Raw genomic sequence first — 5,972 nt, 5'->3', positions numbered from 1 at the left:
AATTGATGTATGTATGGATTGTGATAAGAGTTGTATGAGCCCCTAATAAAATGATTAAAAATAAATAATTTTTTTTAAGTTACTGTTTTTATGGAAAAAAAAATGGCTGTGTCTTGGTTGAATTCTTTGAAGGCTGTGCTTGCTGGCAGATATAGCCGTATCTAAATGTGTGTGTGTGTATGTGTGTGTGTGTGTGGCGACTGTTTTAAGGATGTGTCTGCATATGCCATCATGCGGCCACCTCCAGACATGTGAAGGTATTGTTACTTGTTGTTATTAGGCCCCATGTGTCAGAGTAAACCAGCCTCTAACAGCTGAGGGGTCCACAGGCACAATTGTACAGCGATAATATATAAAGGTCACAGTAAAGTCACAGAAGATAGGAGAGTCAAATAAAGAAGTCAGACACAGTTCATAGCAGCATGCTCACCTCCTGGAAGGCCACGATCCCAGCAGCCAGGTCCAGGCAGAGGGTGGATATATTTCTAACCAAGGCTTATATACACTTAGGGGCATGCAAGTCCCCCTGATTAAAGGTAACCACATCCTAACAGGAAGGGGCTGTCCAATAGGCATACACACAATAGGAAGGGGAGGGACTAGGAGTACACATGTGACAAACGCATGTGACAAGATGGGCAAATCCTAGCTTCAAGATGGCAGCCTAACTTTGGTCCTCCTCGAGTTGGCTTGACTTTGTCTCAGGGCTCTCCTTCAGGGAAACAATCCATTATCCTTATCAGCAGGGAGTGGGGCCCCACCTACAGTGGGTGGGACAGACAATAGAGTCTGACCAATCTAGATGGCTGAGACCCTCAAGGAGAAAACCTCTAAGCAGCTGAGTTCCCATGCCCTAGCAAGCAGAGTCCTAGGCCCGGCCTACAATATGGAGAATCTGGGGGAAAACCTTTCTTTCTTTCTTTTTTTTTAAAAAAACCTTTCTGTATCCCACACCATTGAGTCAGTTCTGACTCATAGTAGCCCTGTTTGACATCTCTCGTGGGAGAAATACCTGGGTCTTTGGCTTTACCCCAGAAAGAATTCACTCCAAAGTCTGGATTGTGATTCAAGTGAATTTTATGAAAGATAGAAGTTTCAGGCACCCTCGAAGCCCCCCCCCCCCCCCCCCTTCACCACCATCACCCACACACAGCCTGCATTGAAGCAAGTCGGGCTCTGGTTCACGCCTTTTCAGCTCCACTGCTGGGAGGCATGGTCGCTGATCCCGGTCAACCCCTTTGGCTGAATTGACTTCACCTGGCCCAGAAGGGCCAATCCATGTATAACACCCACTTAGGTAGGTGTACCACGCCTTCCTGGACAGAAGCTTGAACCTCTGAGCATGCGCAATGGACACCCCAGTCCCGGTGCTGGCCACCAAACAACCCTCTGTGTAACAGAACACAACGCTGCTGCGCAGGCTTGGGGCAGCCTCGCAAGCGTCGTTCTGCTTGGCCCTTTCTTGCAGCCACGGTGTCCATCCATCTGGTCCAGGGTCTTCCTCTACCAAACAGGACGCATCGCCAGGTGGTCACGAGAGCATGTCGGGAGCCAGAGTGCTGGGGTGAACTGGCAGCTCTGCCTATCAAGCTACATGGCCTTCCACAACTCACCTATTTCTCTAGACTTCTACTTCCTGTTCTACAGATGGGCATTTAGTTAATTCATGAATACATTTAGAGCTGATAGAGTAACCCTGCACATAGTGACCCCTCAATAAATACTAGGGTGAGTAGAGTCCAGTCTCGGGGGCATCTGCTGTGCCCTCTGCCATCTAATCCCTTTATTCTGCCAGTTGTCTGCTCACGTCAACATTCTACACACACGGTCCTTTTGAGTGCAAACACCACGGCCTAGGGTGGCTGTCTTTCTACTGTGAGCTCCTCCGGGGTGACAAGACCCCGAATGGGTCATCTCTGTATTCCAGGGTCCTGAGCAAAGTAGGGGGAACCCTCTGTGGGGATCATGTTGTGCAGGCCCTGCAGTGCCTAGATGAGTGGGGCTGTGTGTGTGTGTGTGTGTGTGTCTCTAAAGTGTGCTCCCGTGGGAGAGTGAAGGTGTGCATCAGCACGCAAGTGTGTGTGTGTGTGTGTGTGTGTGTGTCTCTAAAGTGTGCTCCCGTGGGAGAGTGAAGGTGTGCATCAGCACGCAAGTGTGTGTGTGTGTGTGTGTGTGTGTGTCTCTAAAGTGTGCTCCCGTGGGAGAGTGAAGGTGTGCATCAGCACGCGAAAGAGAGAGAGAGAGAGAGTGTGTGTGTGTGTGTGTGTGTGTGTTTCCGACCTGGGCCTGGTGGAGTGAGATGAAGGAAGAGGCGTTTGAATGTCATGTGACATCTGAGATAGAGGTGTGTGTCTGGGTAGGTGTGCTTGTAAGCCCTAGAGACGCCGCTCCACAAAGAGAACGGCCTGGACATTTGATCCCGTCCCGCAGCCTCCCTCTCTTATCGCTCGGTCCTAGAGCCAGACCCTGCCCTAGGTCGGTGCCCGAGCCTCCTCTCCCCCCGCGGGAGGATCACAGGACTGCTTCCCACGCCCGGCTCCTTCAGTTCCAGGTCTCCGACAGACAGTGCCAATGAGCTGCCTCCCCCTCTCCAGTCCCTCCCTGGACTGGACTGGACTAGGCCTCCTGGGTTGAGAGTTGAGCTCAGGGCCAAGGAATCTTGCCTGGGAGTGGGGGTGGGTGGGGGTGGGGGTCTGGGCCCTGATTGGCTGCGCCCGAGCCACGCCTCTACCCCTGTCCCCTCTTCCCCCCGTCCCCCCCCCACTTCCGAAGGGGGGAGTGGAGGGAACCGGGATCAGCCAAGGGCCAGCATGAGCCGGAGGGAGGGCAGTCTGGGTAAGGGGCTGATCCTGGGTCACTGAGGGGCGCAGGGGTCAGCGGGGCTGCGAGCTGGGGTCAGAGTCGCCGCCACCTGGAGCCTGGGAGGGTGCGGCCTGGGCGCGGAGCGCACCCCGGTGTCGGTTAACGAGCGTGGGCAGGGAGCTGGCGCCAGGGTGCAGGGGCCGCCCGCCCGCGGCTGTGCTTTCGAGGACTGGGGCTCAGCTGCCGCCCAGCTGGTGGGAGTCCACCTGGGGGAGTCCTGGAGTCGGGGGGCAAGAGCCTAGACGCCTGGAACCCCTCTGAGTCTTGGGGAATAATCCGAGCTTGGGGCCGGAAGGACGAGTGGAGTTGGGGAAAGAAAGCCTTTGGATCCCAGGAGACCGGGAGTGACAAGTGGACACGCGAGTCACCACGGCTGAAGCCGGCGGGACCAGCCTCGGAAACCTCGGCTGGAGCGCCGGTGGGAGGTGCGCCGCCCGGACTACATCCCCCAAGGTGCATGCGGAGGCGCCGTGCATCTCGGGAAATGTAGTCCTCCGGGAGGCACCAGCCTGTGGCTTGGGTCCCTTAGGACTGGGAGCTGTTCGTTCATGCCACCCCAAGGCTCATCTCAGTGCCTGGCATCAAAAAAGAGAGGCATCAGAAATCGAATGGGATTGAGGTGTCTGGATCCGAGACATGAAGGAGTTGTTTCCTTATAGCGCACTGATAATTCCTATTGGTCTGGTTGAGAGGACTCTTCCCCTCTTTTTATGGAGGGAGCCACCCTGGCCCTGTAGGTTACTCGTTGAACTGCTAACCGTCACCCAGTCGGAACCTACCAGCCCCTGCATGGGAGAGAGAGGAGGCTTTTTGCTCCAGGAAAGACGTACAGCCTCGGAAACCCACAGGGGCAGTTCCTCTCTGCCCAGGTAGGGTCACTACGAGTCTGAATCATCTTGACGGCACTGAGTTTGTGCTTCGGTGATGTTGAATTTCACCCATAGTCACTGAAGTGCGGCAATAGATTTGCCAGCCTACCCTCTCAGGGATCCAGGATGAGGCCCTGGCAGCCTTTAAGCGGGGTCAGTGGTTCAAACTCACCAGGCACTCTGCAGGAGGAAAAAGGAGGCTATCTGGCTCCCATACAGATTTATAGCCGCCGAAACTGTATATAGAGTCAGTATGCGTCCGCATCGCCATGGATGGCCGTGGGTTTGGTTTGATTTGGGACCAGGGCAAGTGCTACCTTGGAGCAAATGGCTTTACGTTGAAGGAAGAAAGACATTTGAGAGGCAGGTGGCTCTGGAGGCCACCTCCGGGAGGCGATATCTGAATGTGGCCTTCATACCATTTCAATAGGTATTTGGGCACAGGGAACACATTCCAGATAAAGCAGATGCTTGGGAAAGATCAGGGCTTCTGGTGGCAGGGGGGGATAGACCCCGCCTGGCTTAAGCATTCAGCATCCTGTTGGGTTCAGGAGCAGCCAGCCTCCAAGTGGCCAGGGAGTGTGGGGTGGGCTACCCTTACTCCTCCCCGCTTTCCCACCAGAAGACCCTCAAGCTGACTCCTCAATCTCACTCCTTCCCCCCCTGGAGGCCAAGATCCGCCAGACTCACAGCCTTGCCCGCCTCCTCACCAAATATGCTGAGCAGCTGCTCCAGGAATATGTGAGTAGGGGGAGAGGGGTGTTTGGGGGTGGGTCCCTGATGCTTAGGGGGTCATGGGGAAGCACAGATCCTAGGAGTCCTAGACCACCCATTTTCTCAACTTAGTTTCCCAGTTCTCTGCAGACCCCCTGGCCACATGGCCAATTGGAGGAAGTGCCCGTCTGTGTTCCACATGCCCTTCTGTCCTCCTCCCTGTGGACACCCTCTCCACAGCTGTCTGGGAGAGTGCCGAGAACTCTGGGTGGAGAGTCAGAAAGACCTGGGCTTTGAACAGGTTCCACCCAGTTCAGTCATAGCCAACCAAGCAAAACCAGAACAGACCCAAATTTATCGAATGCGGGAGAACTGGAACAATCACCGGAAGTGCAGGGGGAAATGACAACATCAACACCCTGCTAGAAACTTTATCTCCCCCCTAGAAAACAATGAGTCGGCATGGACTTGACGGCATGTAGCTGAGGGTCTAGAAAACTAGCACACTGTGCGTGTTGCCTTGACCAAAGGAGACAGAAACCACGCTGGTATCCAGCCCACCCCACTTTGAATGCGTGTCGCTCTCTACCAACCAACCAAACCAAACTCCGTGCCATCCTGTCACTGCTGACAAAAGGAGAGGGTGGAGCTGCCCCTGTGGGTTTCTGAGACTCTCTTTCCGGGAGTAGACAACCCATGGGGTGGCTTTCTCCCATGGGGCGGCTGGTGGTTTCAAGCTGCTGACCTTGTGGCTGGCAGCCCAACATGTGACCAGTGCCAACAATCCATTCTCCTGCATCAGACTCCTGAGAGAGGGCTCGCTCTGCCTCTTCTCTATCTCCTATTCTGGGTATTCATTTACCCTGTGTATCACCCGGGTTTCACCCACACTTCAAAATGTGGGATCTGGTCTGATATTGCGTCATTAGTTATAACAGAACCAGATGGAACTGGGCCAAAGCCCTGAGGCAGACTGAACTCTAGGATCTATGCAAGGGGGCTTCAAAGAGCCCGTGGGGGAAAAGTTCCCTTCGTAAGTGTGATCTCATCGCCTCAACTCCATGGGCCTTGGTCTCCCGAGCAGAGCAGTTGGTCTCTAGAGCAGTAAAGGAGGCTGTTGAACAAGACAAGCTGTGAACTCTTTTAGTTGGACATTCTCAGAGGCCCGTAAGAGTTTTCAACCTGGGGCACAAATTCCATCTCAAAATCCCTTTGACAGAGGAGGGGATCTACTGACATCTTTGGTTGGGCAGAAGACGTTCACCTAAAATTTCCCTGGTGGAAGGGGGGAAGTATAATTGGGAGTCACACAGAATGTGACCTACCAACTTGCTTGACAATTGGGCAGTGATGATCAAAGTCAACTAAGAATGCAAAAGTTATGGCTTGCGATAACGAGAGAGAGGCTGGCCTTATAGCAAGCCAGCCCCCAATTTTGATTCCTTTTCCAGCCCTGTCACAAGCTATTTTAACCTCTTCAGCCCAGTGTCCTCATTTACAGCATCATCAACGTCACCAGCAGCCTCA

Source organism: Echinops telfairi, unplaced genomic scaffold (assembly GCF_000313985.2).
Source record: "Echinops telfairi isolate 266 unplaced genomic scaffold, ASM31398v2 ScPeMD7_5;HRSCAF=22, whole genome shotgun sequence".
Taxonomy (NCBI): Eukaryota; Metazoa; Chordata; class Mammalia; order Afrosoricida; family Tenrecidae; genus Echinops; species Echinops telfairi.
The sequence above is the reverse complement of the archived record's forward strand: the minus strand, read 5'-3'. Positions refer to the sequence as shown.